The sequence below is a fragment of the Paroedura picta genome, chromosome 2 (genome assembly GCF_049243985.1).
Source record: "Paroedura picta isolate Pp20150507F chromosome 2, Ppicta_v3.0, whole genome shotgun sequence".
NCBI lineage: Eukaryota > Metazoa > Chordata > Lepidosauria > Squamata > Gekkonidae > Paroedura > Paroedura picta.
Window position 1 is genome coordinate 27,333,413 of NC_135370.1, and position 25,971 is coordinate 27,359,383.

A 25,971-nucleotide genomic window follows, 5' to 3' on the forward strand; every position below is an offset into this window, starting at 1 on the left:
ACACCCTGGGCAATCAAGGAAGACTGCTTTGCTATGAGGTACGGAGAACGAAGTTAATTCACAAAAAGCAGAAATCTGCACAGTTACTGATCCCGATTTTTCGAATAACGAGGGTTATATCCACTTCTGGATATCGCGGGGGAAAGGTAGGGTCACTCTGGATCAATCATGCATTTTGCAGAGGGAAAATTTAAAGCACCTAAAATCAAAATGGAAATAGAATTCATTGTAGACAGGAGGTATATATTTGAACTGGGAATGGGTAAAAAGCACCATGCAGACTACACCCAGCATCAAAGGTGAATATATAACTTGTTATTAATCGAGTAAGCCACTGAGGACAGCGGGTGAAAACATATCTTTTAAAACTGGTCCATGTTTTGGCATTATGTCCTAATTTGAATGAATTAAGGATGCCTCTTCACCAAGTTTCTTCATTCATTTGCTCACTGCAACTACAGACAGATTGTCTTCTTTGTAGCCTTTAAGTGGGGCCTGGAGATCTCCTGGGATTTACAACTGATCTTCAGGTGACAGAGATCAACTCCCCTGGAGAAAATGGATGTTTTGGTAGGTGGCTTCTATGGCATTATACCCCGCTGAAGCCCTCCCCCTCCCCAAATTCCACCCCCACCCCCCAAATCTCAAGGTATATCCTACCTCAGAGCTGGCAACACTATATACTGTCAAATCAACCACCCAGGTTAAATTGCGGGGGGGGGGGACACCTAAAACTTCCTCCAAAGAGCTTGGTGTAGTGGTTAGGAGTGCGGACTTCTAATCTGGCATGCCGGGTTAGATTCTGCACTCCCCCACATGCAGCCAGCTGGGTGACCTTGGGCTCGCCTCGGCACTGATAAAACTGTTCTGACCGAGCAGGAATATCAGGGCTCTCTCAGCCTCACCCACCCCACAGGGTATCTGTTGTGGGGAGAGGAAAGAGAAGGTGACTGTAAGCCGCTTTAAGACTCCTGATAAAGAAAAGCGGCAGAACCAACTCTTCTTCTTCTTCTTCTTCTTCTTCTTCTTCTTCTTCTTCTTCTAAAAGTCAGCAAACACACACCCATGACAGAATGCATTCACTAGCACGTTCTCTGTAAGGCACAATGTAACACAGGCCACAACATCTCCTTGACACTAGCCAAAATTGTAACTCTCACCAGAATAGGGATTCTTGCAAGGTAAGATGAACTGGAATGTGGGCACTTTGCAACCTTTCCAAAGGGGATTGTACGAGAAATGGGCAGGCCAGTCTCACCCAGCAACCAATGATTTGTGTTCTAGCTATCATTTGATGAACAATGAATTTTCTGTAGGAGACCGACATCTAGAGACTGTATAATCAGAATAACAGCAAGGCATGCTTGAGAAAGTGATTTTGAATCTTACAGATGATAGCAAACAACCAGAGACGTGGGAACATTCCGTATGTTTAAAAACACTTTAAAGTAATTTTAAAAAATGTTTTGAATAATTGCATTGTTTATAAATGCATCTTTCATTTATATTAATTGTTTTATATTGGAAAGGCCTTAGCCTTGAAAATGGTGTAATATCTAGATTCTGTTCTGGCTTCATCCTACTTTCGTCTTTGTGCTCACAATTGGAACCAAGACATAAAGGAAGAGCATGAAGAGACCTTGTTAAAATAGTTTATTATTTAGGAACGCCACTACACTAGGTTATCTTCTTCTCCTTTGGACTTTCAAACCAACCTGCCTTTTGTTTGCTCCATTGGAGGTAAGGCAGGCCAGGCCACAGTCCCAGTGAGTGAGTCCAGGTGAGTAGATGATTCTTCCTCGTTAACTCTGCCCATGGCGGTGTCCTCTGAGGAGCAGCGTCCAGCCACAAGGAGCACTTGACCATCAGTGCCAAGGGATGAAGGGAAGCCTGCCTTACTGTCTTTCAGCAATCCCAGTGGACTTCTAATCTGCAAACCAGGTTCGATTCTGCTCTCCCACACATGCAGCCAGCTGGGTGACTTTGGGCTCGTGGGCTCTCTCAACCCCACCTCCCTCACAAAGTGTCTGTTGTAGGGAGGGGAAAGGGAAGGAGATTGTAAGCTGCTTTGAGACTCCTTCGGGTAGAGAAAAGCAGCATATAAGAACCAACTCTTCTTCTTCTACCTCACAGGGTGTCTGTTGTGGGGAGAGGAAAGGGAAGGTGACTGTAAGCAGCAGCTTTGAGACTCCTCTGGGTAGAAAAAAGTGGCATATAGGAACCAACTCTTCTTCTTCCTCAGACTACGAAATGACCATCATGGCAGTGGGACTATCAAATGTCAATGAAGTAATCCTATGTATATCTTAACAGTGACATCTCTAGGTCCCTTGGAGGGTTTGACTCCAGTCTCGTAAAATTATCTTGAGAGAAAACTCGTATTTCTACAAAGGAGGCAGATGTTTCATAGGCATGCTTAGACTATGGATTGCCAAACTTCTCACTCAACTTACATGTGAAGCACCACTTAACAGCTCGTCTCATTATAGTAAGAGGGAGACAGTACCGTCCACATTTCTTAGGGCTACCTTACAGGTCCTCCCCCAGGATCTCAAGTGCTACATTTCAGCTGGAAACTGGTATGGCTGAAGGGGAGGTGAGGCTATGGATTGAGGTGATCTCATACCGGTGAAACCCAGCGTTTTCCCGAAAGGTTTAATCGGCTTAATAATATTGGACTCCTTTGTTTCTCCTCGGCTTAGATGTCTGAGCAGGAAATTAGCTTCATGTGGATTATCACCACAATATCTACTTTCCTCGGGTTATGATCAAGCTAAGTCCCTGGTAAAGCAGAGGATTTCGGATGCTGAGAGGCAGCATGACTTAAATAGAATGAGAAAGCAGCTATTTGATTTAGGTTCCTTCAGTAGGGTAATGCACATGCCCTAGCTTTCTCAACTGGTAAATTATGAATACAGGAGAATGTTTACACAGATGCAATGTGATGCCTTGCTTTCAGCTAGTTCTTAAAGGCAAGTATTTTAAAAATCCTGTGTTGAATGTCTAGGCTCTTGTGCTGAAGGTATAGAGATCTTAGAACAAGGGTGTTTATAAATGGTTCATCTTCCCCTTGGAGAGGAGTGACAAGTGGAGTGCCTCGGGGATCTGTCCTGGGCCCTGTGTTGTTCAAGATATTTATAAATGACTTGGATGAAGGAGTCAAGGGGGTGCTTACAATTTGCAGATGATACTAAACTGGGAGGGGTAGCAAACACATCAGAAGACAGATTCAGGATACAGGATGATCTCGACAGGCTAGAAAACGAGGCTATAATGAATTGAATGAATTTCAATAGTGAAAAATATAAAGTTCTGCATTTAGGTAGGAAAAAAAATCAAAGGTGTCATTATAGCATGGGGGAGACTTGTCTTGGCAGTTTTATGTGTGAAAAAGGATCTAGGAGTCTTAGCAGATCATACACTGAACATAAATCTGCAGTGTGACTCGGTGGATAAAAAGGCAAATGGGATTTTGGGCTGTATCAAAAGGTGTATAGTGTCCAAATGGATTTGAGGTGATGGTACCACGTTACCCTGCTCTGGTTCAGCCTCACTTGGAGTACTTTCAGTTTTGGGCACCACAACTGAAGAAGAATGGAGAGACAAACTGGAGCGTGTCCAGAGGAGAACAACAAAGATGGTGAGGGATTTGGAGACCAAGATGTTTGAGAAAATGTTGAGGGAGGTTAGCTTGTTCAACCTGAAGAGAAGATGACAAAGAGGTTATATGATAACCATCTTCAAGTACTTGAAGAGCAATCACATAGAGGATGGAGCAGAGTTGTTTTCTGTTGCCCCAGAGCAGCCTTTTCCAAAATTTTTACTGTTGAGAACCCCCTGAGACATTCTTCAGCCTTTGAGAAACTCCAGAAGTCGCATGATTGTACAGAATATGGTGAAGAAGCATAGCTGTGCACATGCCCACCCAAGGCTCCTCCCCTTCCTACCCAGTTATGGGAGAGGGGTACAGGTCAAGGTGACCATATATGGTCATATCACCTGGTAAATTTGTAACAAATTTTTAAAAATATTAAAAATTAAGGAATTCCCACCCATTTGGGAAACCCTTCCAGGGCCATCAAGAAACCCCAGGGTTTCATGAAACCGTGATTGAGAAGGCCTAACCCAGAGGGCCAACGAGAACTGATGGATTTAAATTAATTCAAAAGAATTTTCGGCTAAACATCCAGAAGATGTTTTTGACAGTTAGACCAGTTCCTCAGTGGAACAGGCTTCCTCGGATGTTGGTGGGTTCTCCATCTTTGCAAGTTTTTAAGCAGAGGCTAAAGAGCCAACTCAAAGAAATGCTGATTCTGTGAACTGAGGCAGATTGTAAGTGGGTGGGCAGAAAGGATTGGGTCAGTGCCGAGTTCCTGTGGCCCATTCTAGCCACTTTAGGGTTGGGACTTTCAAGTAAACTTCCCCCTACCCATGAGCCAAAGGCCATATCTATATTATTTAAATTCTGCCAAGAAGAATTGATCCTATTGAAGGACTTCACTAGCAAACATTAAGTTGAAAAACAACCACTGATGAAAACTCACTTGAAAACGGTTTTAATCTATTAAAAGAAGAGTAAGACATTTTTAGTTCCCTTTATTGTGAAATTGTTTATGATAGCCTAGGGTAGGTTCTTTCTTCTGTTATTATACTCATTTCGAACCGTCCTTTTTTCATGGTGTACTTTGAGGTTGGGAGGCAAATTTCTTCCAGGCCAGTCTATCTAGGGCAGTGGTTCTCAACCTTCCTAATGCCGCGATCCTTTAATACAGTTCTTCTTGTTCTGGTGACCTCCAACCATAAAATTATGCAAGTGTTCTTTCACAGAAATTAAACTGAAACTGACCAATGGGTGTGTATATAAATCCCCCCCAACCCTCCCAGGGGTTTCTCAGTTCAGTTCTGCCTCTTGGCCCACCATGCTGATCGCGCTCTTTTCTGCTGTTCCAGACAGACAAACACTCTATCTCGATCTGCCCCGCAAGGCTGTTGGGTGGATGGTACCCCCCTGGCCAAGCTGCTCTCCCTGCCACGACCCCTGTGAAAGGGTCGTTCGACCCCCAAAGGGGTCCCGGCCCCCCAGTTGAAAACCACTGGTCTTGGGATTCTGGATTGGGGGGAGGGTACACATCATCTGGGCATGGAATCGGGGTCACTGTGGGTAGGGAGGTAGTTGTGGGTTTCCTGCACTGTGCAGGGGGCTGGTCTAGAGGACCCTTGATGTCCCTTCCAACTCTAGGATTCTATGATTCTGTCATTTTTGGCTGCAAATTGTATAAAAACATCTGGGAATCTCTCCCAATCTCCACAATGTTGCTCCTTACAGGAAGGTATAGGGTGCATTTATTGAGAATTATGATTATGACCCCAAGATTAGAGCAATCTGAGTTCAGATTCCCACTCATGAGACTGATTCTTATAGCCTCTCAACCTCTGCTCCTACTACATTATGGGGTTCTTTTAAAAATAAAAGCCAGGGCAAGATTCCCATAGATGCCACCATGACCTTCTTACAGTAAAGGAAGTATGCAAATAAAAATAAATCTATACATATTAAAGGTAAAGGTAATCCCTGTACAAGCACCAGGTCATGTCTGACCCTTGGAGTGACGCCCTCTAGCATTTTCATGGCAGACTCAATACGGGGTGGTTTGCCAGTGCCTTCCCCAGTCATGACCGTTTACCCCCCAGCAAGCTGGGTACTCATTTTACCGACCTCGGAAGGATGGAAGGCTGAGTCAACCTTGAGCTGCCTGCTGGGATCGAATTCCCAGCCTCATGGGCAGACAGCTTCAGACAGCATTTCTGCTGCCTTACCACCCTGCGCCACAAGAGGCTCTATACATATTAGGAATAAACTGCCTCAAGTAGTGGATTGTAATGTGTGCAGAGATAATCCTAAATTTGCCAACATACACGCAGGCCCTGGAGATCTCCTGAAGTTAGAACTGATGTTCAGATGGCAGATATCAGTTTCTCTGAAGAAAGCGGCTATTTTGAAGAAGAGTTAGTTCTTATACCCCACATTTTACCACCCAAAGGAGTCTCAAAGCAGCCCACAGTTGCCTTCCCCTCTTCTCCCTACAACAGACACCCTGTGTGGGAGGTGGGGCTGAGAGAGTTCTGAGAGAACTTAGAATGGTCTAAGGTCACCCAGCTGGTTGCATGTGAAGGAGGAGGAGGAGTAAGAAATCAAACCTGGTTCTCCAGGGCAGAGTCTGCACTTACTTTGTTTATTCCATTGTCAATCCTGTTGAATTCAGATCGCTTTGAACTCGGATCTTCCTCTTCCCTCCCCCTCCCCATTGAAACAGGAAAGTCTTCTGCACGTGGTTAGGGTAGTTCAGAAGGGGGGGGGGGTGGAGCCAAGCCTCTTTCTTTTCTTGAAGGGGGGGGGAGAGGAGCCAGGCAGGGTACCTCTTTCTTTTCTTGGAAGGAGGGAGAGAAGATCGAAAAAGGCAGAGAAGGGAGAAAAAATCCAGGACCGACAGAAGTTGAGAGAAATTAGGGGCTTCTCCTTTAAGGCAAATTTGTCACATGACCATCTGTGGCCAATCACGGGTCCTCTACCATGGAGGAGAGCCCAGATTCAAAACAATGCGATTTTAAAATATATTGAGCATTAAAAGCAGTCTGAGATATCGCACACTAAAGGTAGGGTCACTCTGGATCAATCCTTCTTGTTGCAGAAGGAAATTTTAAATCGCCCAAAATCCAAACGGAAATCGCATTCTGTGTAGAGGGCAGGGACTGAATCGACCTGGGGTTGGAATTAAAGCTCCGTGCAGTTTACACCCTGGTTAGAGGCCACCACTCTTAACCACCACACCATGCTGGCTATTGGGGGAATATATTGTCCAACTCATAAGGGGTCTCCTACCATGAGGTCCTGCCCCCCCTAGTCCCCGATCAGCTGGCCAGTGGGAAACTAAACAGTAGAAAGAAGATGGCCCTTGGTCACATTGCTGGCATCTCCCAGGAAATGACATCATCATGCCTGTAACATCTAGGTGATACTCCGGTCTTTGGGCAAAATCTCTTTGGAAGTAGCCCAAGAGGTTTGACCACAGAGTTTTAGCCCGAATATAGTGTAACGCAGGAGGCTTACAAAGTGATATCAAAGTTCTTAAAGGTGCCATTGGACTCAGATTTTGTTCTACCTAAATTAACGATTAGTCAAGTCGCGTCTGGCCTTAAAGAAGCAACCACTGAGCCAATGATCACAATTTAACCGTCGCGTTGAGAAGATTGAGCAATTGGCTCCCAGCAGCCTTTGGGAAGTTTGATGTTGCATCAGCAATGACTCTCATGCACTCCAGGGTGATCCCTTAAACCATCATAAATACCGAAGTGACAAAGGCTTCTTTGAAGAGGAAAAGCCCATGCTTTAAAAAAAAGCCTGCAAGTGGCTTTGAAGTGTATATTTCAAAGTCAATTTGAAAAGCAGCAGCTTATCTTTTCGAGAAGTTTCAAAGCATGGGAGGGTGATAAATGGCACCAAATGCAAGAAAAACCAGGATCCATGGTAATAGGCAGGAAGGTTCTCAATTACCTGGAGGGAAAAAAGTTCCGTCCCTTTAATGGTGGTCCAAGGCATGGAAATGGGCAGATGAGGCTTTTCCTAGCACGGGTGCAAACAATATCACCTGGTAAGCCTCCATTGAAGGGATGGGCACATTTTTTTTCAAGTTGTTAGAAACTCTGAAGTTGAATGAGTCCCTGGCAGGAACTATGCTGGAACAGGACTTCCTCTTGCAGAGTATCCAGTCTCCAGGAGGAGGCTGGAGATCTCCTGGAATTACAGATGGAGAAAACTGCAGAAGTCCTGTAGCACCTCCTAGACAAACAGAATTCAAAATAGGGGGTGAGCTTTCATTACTTCCTGCTGAAGAAGTGAGCCGTGACTCACAAAAGCTCCTCCCTTGCCACCAATTTTGTCAGTCTTGAAGCTCGTGGACTCTGGATCCTTTCTAACATAACAGACAAACACAGCTACCATCTTGATCTATCTGATGAAGTGAGCAGCGACTCAAGGAGCTGGTCTTGAAGTTGCTCCTGAGCTCCGGCTCTTTTCTGCTGCTACAGACAGACTAACATGGCAGCGCTCTCCCAATCAGCTAGGTGCCCATACCCTTTGTTTGTAAGCCTTACTGTTTACATAACTGTTTGGGGTCCAGTTACCATGTCCAGCCTCTCGCAAATCTACCAGAAGATAGAGAGGGGAAAAAATGAAATGAGGTGGGGGGAAATCGGGAAGTGTCTCCCATCGGGAAACAAGCTTGCAAATGTGCGGCTTCCAGCCACACGTTTGCAAGCAGGAAGCAGCACAAATTTTATGCCTCCGTGTGGAATCGGTCCCGATCTTGGAAAAGGTTTAATAACCTCCAGGTGGTACCTAGAGACCTTCTGCTGTTTACAATTAGACTCCATATGACCATGGTCAATTCCCCTGGAGATAATGGCTGTGTTGGGAGCTGGATTCTATGGCTGTGTACCCCACTGAGGTCCCTTCCTCCTCCAACTCCTCCCTCAAACTCCACCTCCAAACTCTCTAGTCTAACTGACGAACTGTGTACTTCTTCAGGAGGCAAGGAGGCAGGAAGTGTGCTCAATGGAGCAGGAAGTCTCGAATTGAGCCAATCAGGACACAGGAGGAAATTATGTGAAAAATAACAAGACATTCGTTTTTTTCTAACTATGCCAAATACACGTCCACTCTGATGCCCCCTACAGGACACTCTTCATATTCTGTTCAATCAGGCAAACTGTTGGTATTGCGTATTCCAACATCCCCCACATCCCACCACTGTTTTCCCTGACATTTTCCAATGACATCCAGAAGAGCAGTGGTAGGCAGTTAGGGTGGAGGGCAGAAGGAACAGAGTGCTGAGATTATAAGGGGCAGAATGGAGACCTGAACTCAGGTCATCCAACAGAACCGCTATCACACACTGGCTCTCCTGCTTTGCTCATGACATGTTCATATTTTGTAGTTTATAGCAGGGGGTAGTCAACCTGTGGTCCTCCAGATGTCCGTGGACTACAATTCCTAGGAGCCCCTGCCAGCAAACTCTGGCAGGGGCTCATGGGAATTGTAGTCCATGGACATCTGCAGGACCACAGGTTGACTACCCCTGCTATAAACTACCCCTGCTTAGGATATTTTCCTAAATCTGTGCAATGCGGTGGGGCTATAAAGACCGTTGCCTGTCATTGTGTCATCGATATGAGTGATAGGGTTGTGAGTGTCCCGCATAGTGCAGGAGGTTGGTCTAGATGACCCAGGAGGTCCCTACTAATTCTATGATTCTATGATAATTTGGCTTCAACAGCAGTACAAAAAGAAAAGTATAGAGGACCTTAGTATGCTTCTCCCCCCTCCCCACACAAAAAAAAAACATGCACAAAGGGGTTTCAGAGATTAAACATACATCAGCCGTTTTGTTCTGAGCGGCAATTTACGTGGCTCCATTAAACCCAGCAGTGACCTTTTAAGCTTCAAGAAAGATACAACAGGGGCCACATGCGGTAAATTACCCCAGAGGAAGATTGCGGCAAGACCCCATTGATGTTAATCATCTTTCTTGCACATGGATTATTATTATTATTATTATTTTTGTGGCTGGCATTTTTCAATGTGCATCGGATCCCAACCCTGCCCATGTACCCTACTTCAGGGGTAGTCAACCTGTGGTCCTCCAGATGTCCATGGACTACAATTCCCATGAGCCCCTGCCAGCAAATGCATTTGCTGGCAGGGGCTCATGGGAATTGTAGTCCATGGACATCTGGAGGACCACAGGTTGACTACCCCTGCCCTACTTGGAGGACCAGGCTTGAGGTCTGAGGCAGGACCGCAATCCTGAGCTCTAATTAGCAATGCGCAGCTAGATCCTGACTGCTGGATCCAGTCAGTTTAAAGAGAAATTGATTAATAGCACGCACCAGCGGGAAAATCTATTGTGCTGTTTTGTACATAAGCTTGGCTTTTCGTGGGGTTTCCCAAGTTCATTCTAGTTCAGTTTTGGTTCACTTTTAGTTCTTGCACCATCATCCTGGGATCAAAATAAAGACTGGAGATGAACTCCTATTGCCCTGTGCACAGTCTGCATGGGGCTTTTAATCCACCCCCTCCATCTACACTGAATTCGATTTCCATTTTGATTCCGGCCGCTTTAAATTTCCCCTCTGCAATATGCATGATTGAGCTGCGGTGACCCTACCTTTCCCCCGCGATATCCAGGAGTGGAGATAACTCAGTATAACTGATCAAGCCACTGAGATAGAGAAGCAGTCTGTCACTGATTGGCTGGGTGCCAGTTCAAAGTCTTCCTGGTTCCTCGTTTGTAAAACTTCCCTCCCAAGATTTATTACTGCCCTTCTTTTGGAATCTGTTTTAAAGTGACTGAGCTCCAGAAACCCATGCTTCTCTCAGCAGAGATTTGCCTGGTTCTCTGAGAGGCTGCTCCTGGATCGGCTCAGCTCCCCACTGCTCATTAAGGAAAGAAAGAGACACACAGCCTCGTGCTGCACTTGTCTTCTCCAATGGCAGTCAAAAGAGAATGCCGGCTGAACTTCACCCCCCCCTCCATCCTCCCCCCTCTGAGCTTCCCCAATCAAGTGCAGAACACTTTCTGTTTCAAGTTGGGGGAAAGCAATGAGGAAGACCCAGGTTCAAACTGATCTGAATTCAGCAGTATCAACAATGGAAAAAGCAAACTCAGTGCAGAATCAGCCCTGGTCTCTGAACCCATGGATCTAACACTGGAGATGAGAATAGGATTGAGATACTAGTTATGCAGCCCTGGTAAGCAACCACTGAAATCACTGCTGTGGACCCCTGCCTTCCAAGGAGGGACAAACCACCCAGAATCACTCTTTCTGTTTGGGGCCAGACCTGCAGGGAATGGACCAATCAACGTGGCTGCCCTGCTGACTCGATCACAAATGGAAGTCATGGCCACCATGGGCCAGATCGAGTCTTTTGACCCCAGCTGCCCAGCCAGATGGGTGTTGTACAAGAAGCTCCTTTGATCCTATCTCATCATCAACGGTATCACCGATGGCCAACAAGGAAGAGAGCCGTGTTCCCTAACTGTGAGGCTGCCAATCACCATTAGATACTTGATACAAAACTCAGAAGAAACATACTTGGCAAGGATCCCTGCAGATCACCCAAGACACACATGAAGGACAAAGATGGTGAACAAATGCCAAAAGGTATTAGATGACAGTGGGGAAAAGGCTACCCATTTTAGCCAGCTTGGTATGAGAGCCAGGTTGGTGTAGTGGTTAGGAGTACAAACTTTTAATCTGGTGAGCCAGGTTTGATTCTGTGCTCCCCCAGATGCAACCAGCTGTGTGACCTTGGGCTCGCCACAGCACTGATAAAGCTGCTCTGACTGAGCAGTAATCTCAGGGCTCTCTCAGCCTCCCCTCCCTTCCAGGGTGTCTGTGGTGGGGAGAGGGAAGGGAAGGCGATTGTAAGCCACTTTGAGACTCCTTCGGTAAGAGATAAGCGGCATATAAGAACCAATTCTTCTTCTTCATCAAGACAGAGGAAACACCAATATGGAATTGGGACTCAAAGACATTTGCTTGTGATCCAGTCAGAAACAATATGACCCCCATCACATCAATGCACTGGGAAATTTGTTGCATTTCCTAATTTGCAGTGTCATTCTTTTTATCAGCCCTTAACACTTGTTTGAGTTCCCTCGGATCTTCAAAAGTGATGCCCAGTTAGACAGAATGCAAATTTTGGAAATTAAGACAGCAACATGGTTTAAGCGGTTTAAATATGACCATCGTAGATCCTCTTATCTAATGAAGATCACTAACCATAATCTCAGAGTAGCTTTTACATCACTTCGATTCGAAACGATGCCTACAGAGGTACTGGTGGGTCGATTTAGCTGTACGCCAAAAAACCAGCGTTTCTGTATTTGTGGTGCACAAGCTCTGGAGGATTTACCCCACTACATCTTTGACTGCTTACTTTATGCTCAACCCAGAGCCAAATTCCTCAATGAGACCTTACGGGGTTCTAACCTTCACTCCGTTGCTGAAAAGATAATCTATCTTTTATCTGACCAGGTTGATGATGTAACATATAAAACCGCCCTATCTGCCTTGGCTGCAAGGAAAATAAGGGCCAGTGTTACAACCACTAAGGCAGCCTCTTAACACTCTTGCACTTTGTATGCTGTTTCAGTTTTTTGGTCTTAAATTTTATATTTTTATACAGTTCCTTTTATTCTATTTTACTGTTTGTAAATTTGTATTTTATATTTTGTAAAGGCCTATGGCTATATACAAATAAATGTATCTTATCTTCTACTACCTGCTAGGGAAAATGTAACCGCTCTTGAAATCTAACCCCCAAAATACCAATTGACTAATGAGTAAAACGGGTGCATATTAGCCCCTTTTTATTTAATCTTTTTAAAAATGATCTTGCACAGGTTTTAAAACCAGCAGACAGACACAGTCCTAAGATAGGTCCGGCCCCATGTTCTTGTACTATTGTATAAGAATGACGTAGTGCTTTTATCAACCACATGAATTGGGCTAAAACACTTGCTATATCATTTTTTTAGATTATTGTGAGACAAACACTCTTACCTTGAACTGAGTTCCCACGGTATGTAAAGCTTTTGATCGACATCTGTTTGGGGTTTTTTTTTAGCCCAAGGAAGTGATAACACTTGGATTGATCCACCTGAACTTTGACATGGTTGAAATATCAGCACCAATGTCAAAATGGAAAATGGCAACTGCCACTAAGCCAGTTGTGTCGGAGACAACAAGAAATGATTAATGTCAACACTGTGCCCTTTAAGAAATAGTATCCTTCCATCAACTCAATGCTTTATCTTAAGGAGAATAGGTAATAGATGTCCTTTTCTTTCTCATCAAAAATTTAGAGGGAATAACACATAAGCTAGGAAGAGACCTATGGCTACCTACAAATAAACTGACTGACTGACATGGAGAAAGAAAGAGGAAAGCCTAGGCCAGGGGTAGTCAAACTGAGGCCTTCCAGATGTCCATGGACTACAATTCCCAGGAGCCCCTGCCAGCGAATTGTAGTCCATGGACATCTGGAGGGCCGCAGTTTGACTACCCCTGGCCTAGGCCATATGGCCTACATCACACAGAAAGCGATGTCATGACAATGGCAACATCCAGGCAACACTATGGCTTCTACCATAGAGTTTTTGCCCAAATTCAAAAGCATCTCCTGGACATCCTGGGGCATGATGACATCACTTCCTGTATAATTCAGGCCATGTGGCCTGGGCCTCCCTCTTTCTTTCTCCTCGTCAGTCAGTCATCTTATTTGCAGGGAGCCATGAGTAATTGCAAAATGAATTAAGATTTTAAAAACATTTTGAATCAAAATAATACCAAATGCATTAACTGATCCAAAACATTTCCCGATTGTTTATGTCCATCTACAATTATTCGAGATTTTTGCTCTCTTTAGAACCTCATTTTAAGCCATTCTTTTCTTGTCTGCAAGGGCAGACAAGGACATTCTGCTGGTAACAAAAGAGTTAGTATCTAAGAATCGTAGAATCATAGAATTCAAAGGGACCTCCTGGGTCATCTAGTCCAACCCCCTGAACTATGCAGGATACTCACATCCCAATCACTCATCCCCTGTAACCTGCCACCCCCTTGAACCTTCACAGAATCAGGCTCTCCGTCTGATAACAAAAACGTTGCTTTTCCATGATTGGATTGGACCATTTAGTAAATTAGCAGAATACTTGGCCCTCAGTTCTGTGTACCATGGGACTTTCACTTGGTAACTCCTCACCCAAGGCAGCTGTTCTGATGGATAAATTGAAGGACTGCAATCTGGATTTTCGGTTAGTTAGGTGGATAGGGAATTGGTTAGAGAACCGCACTCAAAGAGTTGTTGTCAATGATGTTTCATCAGACTGGAAGGAGGTGAGTAGCAGGGTACCTCAGGGCTCGGTCTGGTACTTTTTAACATATTTATTAATGATCTAGATGAGGGGGTGGAGGGACTACTCATCAAGTTTGCAGATGACACCAAATTGGGAGGACTGGCAAATACTCCAGAAGATAGAGAGAGAGTTCAACGAGATCTGAACACAATGGAAAAATGGGAAAATGAGAACAAGATGCAATTTAATAAAGATAAGTGTAAAGTTCTGCATCTGGGTCAGAAAAATGAAAAGCATGCCTACTGGGTGGGGGATACACTTCTAGGTAACACTGTGTGTGAACGAGGCCTTGGGTACTTGTGGATTGTAAGCTAAACATGAGCAGGCAGTATGATGCAGCAATAAATAAGGCAAATGCCATTTTGGGCTGTATGAACAGGGGCATCACATCAAAATCACAAGATATCATAGTCCCATTGTATATGGCACTGGTCAGACCACACCTGGAGTACTGTGTGCAGTTCTGGAGGCCTCACTTCAAGAAGGACGTAGATAAAATTGAAAGTGTACAGAGGAGAGCGACGAGGATGATCTGGGGCCAACGGACCAAGCCCTATGAAGATAGGTTAAGGGACTTGGGAATGTTCAGCCTGAAGAAAAGGAGGTTGAGAGGGGACATGATAGCCCTCTTTAAGTATTTGAAAGGTTGTCACTTAGAGGAGGGCAGGATGCTGTTTCCGTTGGCTGCAGAGGAAAAGAACGCAGTAATGGGTTTAAACTACAATTACAACGATATAGGCTAGATATCAGGGGAAAATATTTCACAGTCAGAGTAGTTCAGCAGTGGAATAGGCTGCCTAAGGAGGTGGTGAGCTCCCCCTCACTGGCAGTCTTCAAGCAAAGGCTGGATACACACTTTTCTTGGATGCTTTAGAATGCTTAGGGCTGATCCTGCGTAGAGCAGGGGGTTGGACTGGATGGCCTGTATGGCCCCTTCCAGCTCTATGATTCTATGATTTTATGATTCAGTGATCAGTGGCTGGGAGACAGGGCCTGTCAGCTGGGGACCTCTAGCACCCACCGTCACATCCTAGGAGACCAGTAAGGTCTGAAGTGCACTGAAAATCCCTTCCTAATGAATTCCTCAAACCTGCACATCTACCCTTCGCTTTAACTTATCAACCCCTAGAAGATGATAATTATGCATACACTCTATGCCCCTTTCCACTCCGTCATTTTCTGTCACGCATCTTCCAAAATGCCTCACACACCCGAGAGCACATTAAGGGATTCTGCTGCCTCCAATTTCTTTCTTGCTGCTCTCAACATATGCTCACTTGGTGAGGCAATTAAAAGCTCGGCATCCATCTAAAGGATATTTGTCTTATCGTGTGGTGTTTATGAAATAGTTTCCCAGGGCCAACCAAAGTCAAAAGAAAGACCTTTCCTTTTGGTTACTTTTTTCATGTTTGATACAATCCATAGGCCCAACAGGAGAATCTCACCGACTGAGAGCCAGCTTGGTGTAGTGGTTGGGAGCGCGGACTTCTAATCTGGCGAACTGGTTTGATTCCCTGCTCTTCCACATGCAGCCATCTGGGTGACCTTGGTGGTTCTGACTGAGCAGTAATATCAAGGCTTTCTCAGCCTCATCTACCTCACAGGTTGTCTGTTGTGGGGAGAGGAAAGGGGAGAGGAAGTAAGCCACTCTCTACCTTCTGGTAGAGAAAAGCAACATATAAGAATCAACTTCTTCTTCTTCTTCTTCTTCTTCTTCTTCTTCTTCTTCTTCTTCTTCTTCTTCTTCTTCTTCTTCAACCAACAAGGCTTCACTGGGCTCAGCTTTGGCTGAGGAGGGCTCAGCTTTGGCTCAGCTTTGGCTGAGGAGACAAAACACTTGAAAAATGTTGATGCCACTTTATTTTATTTATTTTATTTTGGGATTTATACCCCACTTTTCTCGACAAATGTGGTGAAGATGATGTTCTGTTAGCTGAGAGACACAAATGAAAATCATCATTTATAGTGGAAAGGGCCAAGGCATTTGGGTTTTCTGTTCATTTGGCCCTTTAATAGGGTTGCAAGCTCTTGCTTGAGAAATACTTGGTTACTTTGGGGGTTGAGCTGGGAGTGGGCAGGGTTTGGGGCAAGAAGGTACCTCAATGGAGTATAATGTTACAGAATCCACCCTCTAAAGTGGCCATTTTCTCAAGGGAAGCTGATCTTTTTAGTTTGGAGATAATATCAGGGGATCCCCAGGCTCCACCTGGGGACTGGCATCCATATCCCTTAAGTCAGACAGGAATCTATAGGCGATTGAGACCTGTAGAAAAAAGTCTCCCATGTTAGGAGGCTGAGTAAACATTTTCAAGGCAAAAGAGGAGCAGAGGTGGTTGGCTGTCGCCTGCCTCTGCATAGCAACCCTGGACTTTTTTGGTGGCCTCTCATCCAAGGACTAATCAAGGCCAACTCACCTTCTGAGAACTTATGAGATTGGGCTATCCTGGTCCAACCAGGTCAGGGCAAATGAACAGAGGTGGTTTGCCTCTGCATAGCTACCTTGGACCTCCTTGGTGGTCACTCATCCAAGTATCTACCAGAGTACCTACCCTGATAAGCTTCCAATATCTGACGAGAGCAGGTGAGCCTGAGCTATCCAGGCAAGGGATGTTCTGAAGTGGTTTCCTGTTGCCTGCGTAGCTGCCCTGGATTTCCTTGGTGGTGCCCTATGTACATAGGACTGACATGGCTTAGCTTCCAAAATCTGACGAGATGGGGCCAGCCAGTGCTTGGCAGGTCAGGGAAAATGTGGGTCCAGCAGTAATATTGTGGCGGAAAGACTGGACGTTGCGATACTGCAAGTATAAGATGCTTCCAGCTCTATCCTGAGCTCAGTTTGGGTTTCGAACAAGATATTAACTGAGATAAAAGGTTTGTATCCGTCTCCATTTAAAATAATTGTCTCCGTCAGCCTTCAGATTCTAAAAGTATCATGCAGCATCTATTTAAAGCCATTAAAAACCAACACCTTTCAATTGAAGCCAGAAAACAGTGGTTCAACGTAATTTCAAGACAACCAAATGACAGCACGCCAAGAGCTGTGATAAGTTGGTATTTTCATTTGTAATAATTTAAAATGCCAGGTCCGTGTTATTGAAAACGTGGTATAGTGGTTAGGAGTGCGGACTTCTAATTTGGCGAGCTTGTTTTGATTCCCTGTTCCCCCACATTTAGCCAGCTGGCTGACCTTGGGCTTGTCACAGCACTGATAAAGCTGTTCTGACTGAGCGGGAATATCAGGGCTCTCTCAGCCTCACCCACCTCACAGGAGTCCGTAGTGGGAAGAGGAAAGGGAAGGCAATTTGAGACTTCTTCAGGTAAAGAAAAACGGCAAATAAGAATCAACTCTTCTTCGTCTACCTCACAGGGTGTCTGTTGTGGAGAGAGGAAAGGTAAGGTGACTGTAAGCCCCTATCAGACTCCTGGTAGAGAAAATCAGCATAGAAGAACCAACTTCTTCTTCTTCTTCTTCTTCTTCTTCTTCTTCTTCTTCTTCTTCTTCTTCTTCTTCCAGGTAGTTAATGACATGTTGTTTTGGAAAATATATAGTTTACTGATATCACCTGATAAATGTTTTACACGTTTTTTATATATATATATATATATATATATATATATATATATATATATATATATATATATATATATATATATATATATATATATATATATATATATATATATATATATATATATATATATATATATATATATATATATATATATATATATATATATATATATATATATATATATATATATATATATATATATATATATAAATTCCCACACATTTGGGAAACCCTTCCAGGGCTGCCAAGAAACCCTAGAGTTTCACAAAAATCCAGTTGATATAGCCTGCTTTTTTCAGATTGAGAAAGCCTTTATTGTTATAAAACCTGATGTACCTACAACAATAAATGTAAGATTTCCAAACAGGGGCAGATGAATATCAATGGTAGTACCTTTTATAATACAACTAGTCTTCATCAGAGATAGGAGAAAGCCTGCTTTGGAGAGATGTTAACTAAAGTACTGGGTGAACAGCTTGGGGAAAGTGAGATCAGGACTTCTGGGTGGTCAGCACACCAGATGCTCTTTCTGATCTTGGGGATTGTGGGAGAGGGCAGCGGGCAAGAACTGCAAGTGGCTGTTTGGGGGAGACTTACCCCCAGTTTCTGAAAGACTGAAGCAGGGGGAGCTGTGCCAGAGGAGGGGGTCTCCTGATCCCATGCTTAGGGTCTACAATTCCAAGCACGGACAGCTTGCGATCTGGAGAGCAAGCTTCCACAGATCAGCAACGGGTACCCTTGAGCTCCAAGATCCCTTAGGAGGAGAATGTTGCAAGGCTTGTGTACCTCGCTTGCTTCTGCCAGGCTCAAAATGTGCTTGGCCCCAGCCCGGATCAGGAGCTCACATAAAAGTGAACTCGTTAAGCGGCCATTTTCCCTGTCCCTCCCCGACTCAGTTTTTCAATTCCCAAAGAGCAGCCATGTTAAGACTGGTGCCGTGGAGAGAGATAGCGAGATAAAGAGAAAGAAGAAATTCTTTGGCATCATTAGTCTTATAAGTGCCATGAGAATACCTGGAGCTTTATTGCCAAAAGACACGCAGGGAAACAGATGACAGGGAAGCAGATGGTCGCAGCTCTGAAGCGTTCTGCTCGGCTGTTTTCACCATATTTCGAGGTGGTCATCTATGCAGCCTTCTCTCTGGATTGAGAAGCCCAGCAATATAATGATGCCTCCCACCCCAATTTCTGAGGAGCTGATAACCCGACACTGATCACAGGTGGGCTGACCCTTCTCCATGTCAACAGAGTTTAAATATGCAAAGAGGTAAAGCAGGGGTCCTCAACCCCTGGTCCGCGGCCCGGTACTGGGCCGCAAAGTCCATGGTACCGGGCCGCAAGCGGCCGCGCCTTCCTCCCCCCCCCCAAGCAGCGAGAGGTGGGGAAGAAGCAGGCACGGCTGCCGGCACGCCAGCGACACCAGCGTGCACGTGCGTTGCTGCCGCGCATGCGTGTTTGCGCCCCCTGATGGCGAAAACGCGCACGAACGGCAGCTCTGCGCATGCGCGTTAGCGCCACCTAGTGGCGAAAACGCACATGCGCTACAACTGCGCGTTTGCGAGCGGCGGCGGTAGCCGGGCCGCCGGCTCTCTCCAACCCTCAGAGGCGGTCCCCAACTACTAGAAGGTTGGGGACCGCTGAGGTAAAGCATCGGCTGCTTAAAGAATGAATAGCTTTATTGAGAATTGAAATAACTTTGGACAGGGAGAGAGGTGAGGGAGAAAGCGAGCACTAGCAGTCTGACTCACTGTTCTTTTTCAGCTGGAGGCAATCAGGTAGGAAGTCGACTCAAAGGAACAGGAAGTCTCCAGCTCAGCCAATCGGGAGGAGATAATTTGAACAATGCCAGGAAGATCCTCATCTATTTATGCTAAGTACACATCTCTTCCGATGCCCCCTGGAGGACACTCTTTATACCATGCTTCATCATGCAAACTACAGATCTTGCAAATTCCAACACTCCAGGCCATAACAAATAGCAAATGTCATTCCCAACCATCTGTGTACAGTTTATCAGTAACTCTTTTAAACTGACTTTTTGCCAGGGAATGTTAGACAGTTTTGCCAGCTGATATGAGAACAGAATGCACTAAGAAGACTGGCTTGCTTCCTATATAAGCCTAGAATTATAAATAATAGGCAGACCGGAGGAAGACCTCATTCTGCACACGTTGGATAATGCACTTTCAAAGCAGATTTTTCCAGTTTCGCACTAGAAAATCTAGCTGCAGAAGCACATTGAAAGTGCATTACCCTACCAGTGTAGAGAGAAGCCCAAGACTCTCGTCTTCTTGTTTTCAGCTCCTTTTATAAGTTCTTCTGCAGTATCGTAAGGTTAGGATTTCCTTACGTTTACGTTAAAAGATCACATCCCCTGTGTGATATCCTCATCATTCGTCCAGTTAGTACATAAGGATCATATATAACACAACTGCAAGAGAGTCATTTTTTTTAAATTAATTTATTTTATATACCACTGTCCCAATGGACTGGCTCAGCAATCTCAACAATGCTCTTTCGCCAGCCTGGGATATCTTCCTGCAAGTTAATTAGCCCTTCCTCTTTCAAAAGAACCACTTCAATTGGAGGGAGGTTTCAAACTTTGGTCTGCAGAGTTGTAGAGGCCATGCCTCAATGCCTAGTGTGCAGATGGTCCCAGGTTCAATCCCCACCATCTCCAGCTAAAGGGATCAGGGAATAGGATATGTGAAAGACCTTTCTCCGCCAGAGACCCTGGAGAACTACTGCCAGTCTGAGGAGACCACACTGACCTTCACCGACCAATGGTCTAATTCAGTAGAAGGCAGCTTCGTGTGAGCAAAATAGGCTGCTGGACCCAAAGTAGCCTTTGGTCAGATTTAGCAGGACTCTTTTAAGATATGAATGTCATTGGGCAGTAGATTAAAATGGAAGATGAAGCTCAGCCCAAAGACCCAATGTCAATTCAACTTTTCAAAATTCACCGCAGCCAACCAGAACCTTGTCCCAGCTATATGCAGAAATAACTCTCAGCTACCTGTGTGTTCCCACTTGCCCACCAGAAGGGGCCGTGACTCAGGGCTAGGAGATCTTCAGAAAGTCTGGGTTTAATCCCCGAGATCACCACCTAAAAAAATCAGGTAGCACGTGGAAATCTCGGAGAGCTGCTTTGAGACAGAGTAGCCTGACCTTGAGGGACTAATCCTCTGACCTTGAAGGACTCAGGGTCTGATTGAATATAAAGCAGCCTCTTGTGTTCTGTAAAATTCCATGAATTCATGGGTACTGCCTAGGTTTCCAACTCTAAGTTGGAAAATTCCTAGAGACTGAGTCTAGGGCAGGGGTAGTCAACCTGTGGTCCTCCAGATGTCCATAGACTACAATTCCCATGAGCCCATGCCAGCATTTTGTGGCTGGAGCTCATGGGAACTGTAGTCCCTGAACATCTGGAGGACTACAGGTTGACTACCCCTGGTCTAGGGAGCAGAGGATCTGGGGGAAGATATAATGCCATAAAGTCCACCCTCCAAAGCAGCCACTTTCTCCAGGGGAAATGATCTGGAGATCAGTAGAAGAAAAGAGCCAGAGTCCAGCACCTTCAAGACTAACAATATTTGTGGCAGGGAAGGAATGAGTCACTACTCCCTTCTTCAGGTAGGTCAAGACAGATGACCATGTCAGACTGACTGTAGCAGGAGAAAAGAGCAAGAGACCAGGAGCACCTTCAGGACTAACAACGTTTGGGGCAGAGGAGGAGATTTGGGAGTCACTGCTCCTTTAGATATTCCTGGAGCCTGGGCAGGGTGAGCTGTAATCCCATAAAGTCCACTTTCAAAGCACTCATTCTCTCCAGGAGAACTGAGGCCCATCATTTGGAGATCAGTCATATTTCCAGGAGATCTCCAGGCACCATCTGGAGATCGGCAATCCAATGGTTTATGGGGACCTCAGTTGGAGGGAGAACACCGAAAAGGCCTTTGTGTGAATATTCACTGCCCAAATGGCGACTGGGGCACAGGAGTGCTGAACGGCGTGATGACTCAAAGCAAACAAAGGAAAGAGACGGATTCGTCTTGTCATCCAGCCCATCCTTAGCATATTGCTTCAAAACAGCTCTTTGGTTCGGAGATGAGATACATTCGGAGGCCTATTTAATTCCGGCAGGTTGCCAAGACGCCGCGTTGATGTTGCTTACAGTATATTAATACTGAATAAAGGGAAATTATATTCCGTTTCTGCAGCTGGAGGACGCCGTTTACAAAGAAGGTTAGACAATTAAAAGGCTGACCAGGTTCTGTCGAAGAGAGAAGCGGCAAATCTCTGACCCAGAGGATGGCGATAACAGCATTAAGGGAGGGCGTAATTGAAAGGCATCGGATGCAAAAATGTTTCTCCTCTCGCAAATTGCCGCTCTGCATCCCGTCTCATGGAAATTAATCTGAGCGATGGCATTCTCTGAGCCCAGCTTTCAAGGGCTGCGTCTCAGGAAAACCACTCCTGAAAGGATGACAGTGTCTTAAAAGCAAACATTGACCCACCATCAGACCCCAAATTACATCAGGGTGGGGTGTCGTGTCTGGATTTCAGGTCAGTGGGGGACTTGGTTTAAACAACCCTGCAGTAATGTTAGAGCTAGGTCAGAAAATAGCTACCAGGGAACAGATCTCCTCGGAGATCACAGCACGCAAAATGCAACGTAGCTTGGGCACGTCTTTTGGGTGCAAATCACCCAAGTATTTTGTGCAGAGTGCTGCTCAGGCATTGGTGTGCATAAAATGTCGTTTGTATGGACTGCCACAGAGTTTATGCCTGGGGTACTAATCTAGGCAGCTCTCTGTTTAGAAGGACTGTCTTCCCAGCTTAAAAGCACTGATGTTCTGTCAGTCTCCAGGACTGATGGTGGCTCAAGGAAGGAGAGACAAGATAACCAAAGTTGCTGTTTGAAACCAGGGTGGGGGGGGGAGCATCTATCTTCCCCACTGCCCCCTGCCTCAACCGTAGACCTGCTGGAAGAGCTACGTTTTGCAGACCCTGCGGAATGCCAGAAGATATGAAAGCATTGCCACTGAATCCAAAAGAAACGATTGCCAAACAAATTAAAAAATTCCAAACATCTGATGTAATGGTAACAAAGGATCAAGACAGTGGGAGCTTTTGGCGTTCCTCAGGGCCTGCAAAATGGAGCTCTTCTGCCAGGTCTATGGTTGAGGCTAGGGTTGGCGAGGTAGATCAACGCCCCCCTCCTGGCTTGAATATGAGCAGTGTATCAATTCTGACCTCCTTCCTCGCCCTTCTGGTTAGGGGGGTGGGTGGGGATTTTTTCGCCATGTTGGGGTTTTATGTCTTTTAGAGGCGGGGAGGGGGGGGGTAACGGGGTTTTATGAGACTTGTAACCCGCCATGAGCTGGTTTCGGAACTGGCAGGAAATATCGAAAATATAAAGATAAAATAAATAAATAAAATTCTGCGGGAAGAAAAGGTACCAGCTCCTAACCCCAAACAAAACGGTCTGTCCACATCACTGTATTTACTTGATCCTAAAGCATGGTGACTTTTCACCAAGAGTAAGTTGTTCCCTCTCTAGAACTGTCTGAAGTTATGTGTTATTTGGGGTGAAATCCTCCCCAAATTGTTTTGTGTTTCCCTTAGACAGGAGAGGCTGAAATACAATCTGCTGCTTACCTGCCTTTTCATTCTTCATGGGACGGCTTCAGGCAGATTGGCCCTCTGCTTCTCCCGCTGACTCAAGCAGACAATAATGTGAAACCAACTGTTCCTCAGAAGATACAAGAGGACGCTCTGGTGAGGACAGGGGCCAAGTAGCGCCTTTGAAGGGCTGAGAGCAGCCTTTTCTTTAAAGGACTCCAAAGTACATTCCAGACGTCTAATGTTTGCTTCTGGCGTCTGGTCAAAACGCAAAGCAACACCTTAATCCAAATGCCAAATCCCACACTTCTTTCTTGGCAAGACCTACAATTGTGTTTCCGAAAGCACGACTCTGTCGACAGCTGTGTGTGTTGATTATATTTACTGAAAATAGCAAGATATGGCCTGGAGAGAAGGAGGAGGAGGAGGAGGAGGAGGAGGAGGAGGAGGAGGAGGAGGAGGAGGAGAAGAAGAAGAAGAAGAAGAAGAAGAAGAAGAAGAAGAAGAAGAAGAAGAAGAGCTGGTTGTTACATGTTGCTTTTCTCTACCAGAAGGAGTCGCAAAGTGTCTTACAGTCATCTTCCCTTTCCTCTCCCTACAACAGATGCCCAATGAGTGAGGTGAGGCTGAGAGAGCCCTGATATTACTGCTTGGTCAGAACAGAACAAGAAGAAAAGTTGGTTCTTATATGCCACCTTTCTCTACCCAAAGGAGTCTCAAAAGGGCTTACAATCACCTTCCCTTCTCCCCACAACAGACACCCTGTGAGGTGGATGAGGCTGAGAGAGCCCTGAGATTACTGAAGAAGAGTTTGTTCTTATATATTGCTTTTTTCTACCCAAAGGAGTCTCAAAGGGGCTTACAATCAAGAGAGAGCCTTACAAGACAGAGCCCTGATATTACTGAAGAAGAAGATTTGGTTCTTATATGCCACTTTTCTCTACCAGAGGGCGCCTCAAAGCGGCTTACAATCGCCTTTGCTTTCCTATTACCCACAACAGACACCCTGTGAGGGAGGTGGGGCTGAGAGATCCTTAAAGCAGTGGTCCCCAACCCCCGGCCCGGGGACCGGTACCGGGCTGTGGATCATTCGGTACCGGGCCGTGGCTCCTCCTCATCCTCCTCCCCGGTGGCTGCCTCGGGGGCTGCCCTGCCACTCTGCCGCTGGCTCACCTTTGGTGCTCACCAGCGGCCGCCATGGCTGGGGCTCCCCCTCAGCGTGGCACTGCACAGCTGCTGCTAGCAGCACCTCCCAGCGGGCGGCAGGAAGTCAGGGGCACCGGCAGGGAAGCAAGTGGAGCAGGGGCTCAGGCGGCAGCGGTGACGTCCCTCGGCAAAAGACTACCCCCCCCGGGCCTCAGTAAAATTGTCAAGCATTGACCGGTCCCCGGTGATAAAAAGGTTGGGGACCACTGCCTTAAAGTACTGCTCTGTGAGAACAGAACTTGTGGATTTTGGTGATGAGAAGGACCTCAGCAAGGTATAATGCCACGGAGTAAGAATAGGACTCCCAGCTCTGGATGGGAAAATACCTAGAGATTTTGGGGGTGGAGCCGAAGCAGGGCAGGATTTGTGGTGCGAAGGGCCCTCATGCTATGAGTCCATCCTCCAGAGCTGTCATTTCCTTCAGAGGAACTGATCTCTTTAGCCTGGGGATAGTTGTAATTCTGAGACCACTTCAGGTCCCACCTGGAGATTGGCAACCTGGACCCCCAAGTTCACTTTCTCCCCACTCCTTAGCTGCTGAGACACCAGTGTCGGCATGTTCCGTGGAGGATCAGACCCAGCTGGGCTCAACTAATTAAACCAATGAGAAGTTGTATTAAAAAAGAACAAACGGCCCAATCAAAATGCTCCATCATTCCAAGAGGGAAAAGCATGGAAAGAAAGTGAGACCATTCCAGAAAGGGTGGGGGGGAGCATATAATGCCTGTATATGTTGTTTTAATAAAGTGTGTTTCTCCTCTGGAGTAGCTGACCTGTCGGCTTGCATAACTCCGAAACCAAAAGCAAGCCTCTGTCTCCTACACCGAGCAGACGCAAGAGCCCATCTATGAAGCAAATGTATTATTTAAGGCATTTAAGATATTATCGCAGGTGTATTGCCACAGGTCTACGTTGCACAAACAGATTCTGAAAAAGCCGTCGTGAGGGCGAATGTGGCGACAGCTCTATATTTAGGATCCATTCATCCCTCGCGGCATCTGTTGTGATCGTGTTGGGTTCCCCACCCCCACCCCTTGTGAATATTAATTGTTCTTTAAAAGCTGCTTTTCCTGTACGGTAGCGATCCCCAACCTGTGGGCTGCGGACCACATGTGGTCCTTCAACTAATTGGAGGTGGGCCCCGAAGGACGCCTTCTCCCCCCCGGCCCTTTACTTCATCCCCCCCCCCCCCCGGCCCTTTACAACACACTTCGGGTGTCATTGTCTCCCCTCACTCCCAGATGGGACTATCTCGTTGCAGAGAAACAAGCTCAGGGTTCCCATTGATTTGTCATTGTCATGAGTTAAAATTTCCATGAAAATAAAATGTTCCTTATGTTCATTGTTGTGGCGTGTCTGTATCTTATTTTGAAGGGATGTTTAAACATTACCATAGCGATCAGAGAGCGTTAGGGCAGTGGTTGAGAGTAGAGGAGTAAACTACCCCCCCCCCCCACCAGGCCTCAGTAAAAGGCGTTGAGTGGTCCCCGGTGATAAAAAGGTTGGGGACCACTGCTGTACGGTACAGTGAAATTAAAGCATTTCCCCTTCCCCCACACACAAACACTCTCACACACACACACACCCTCC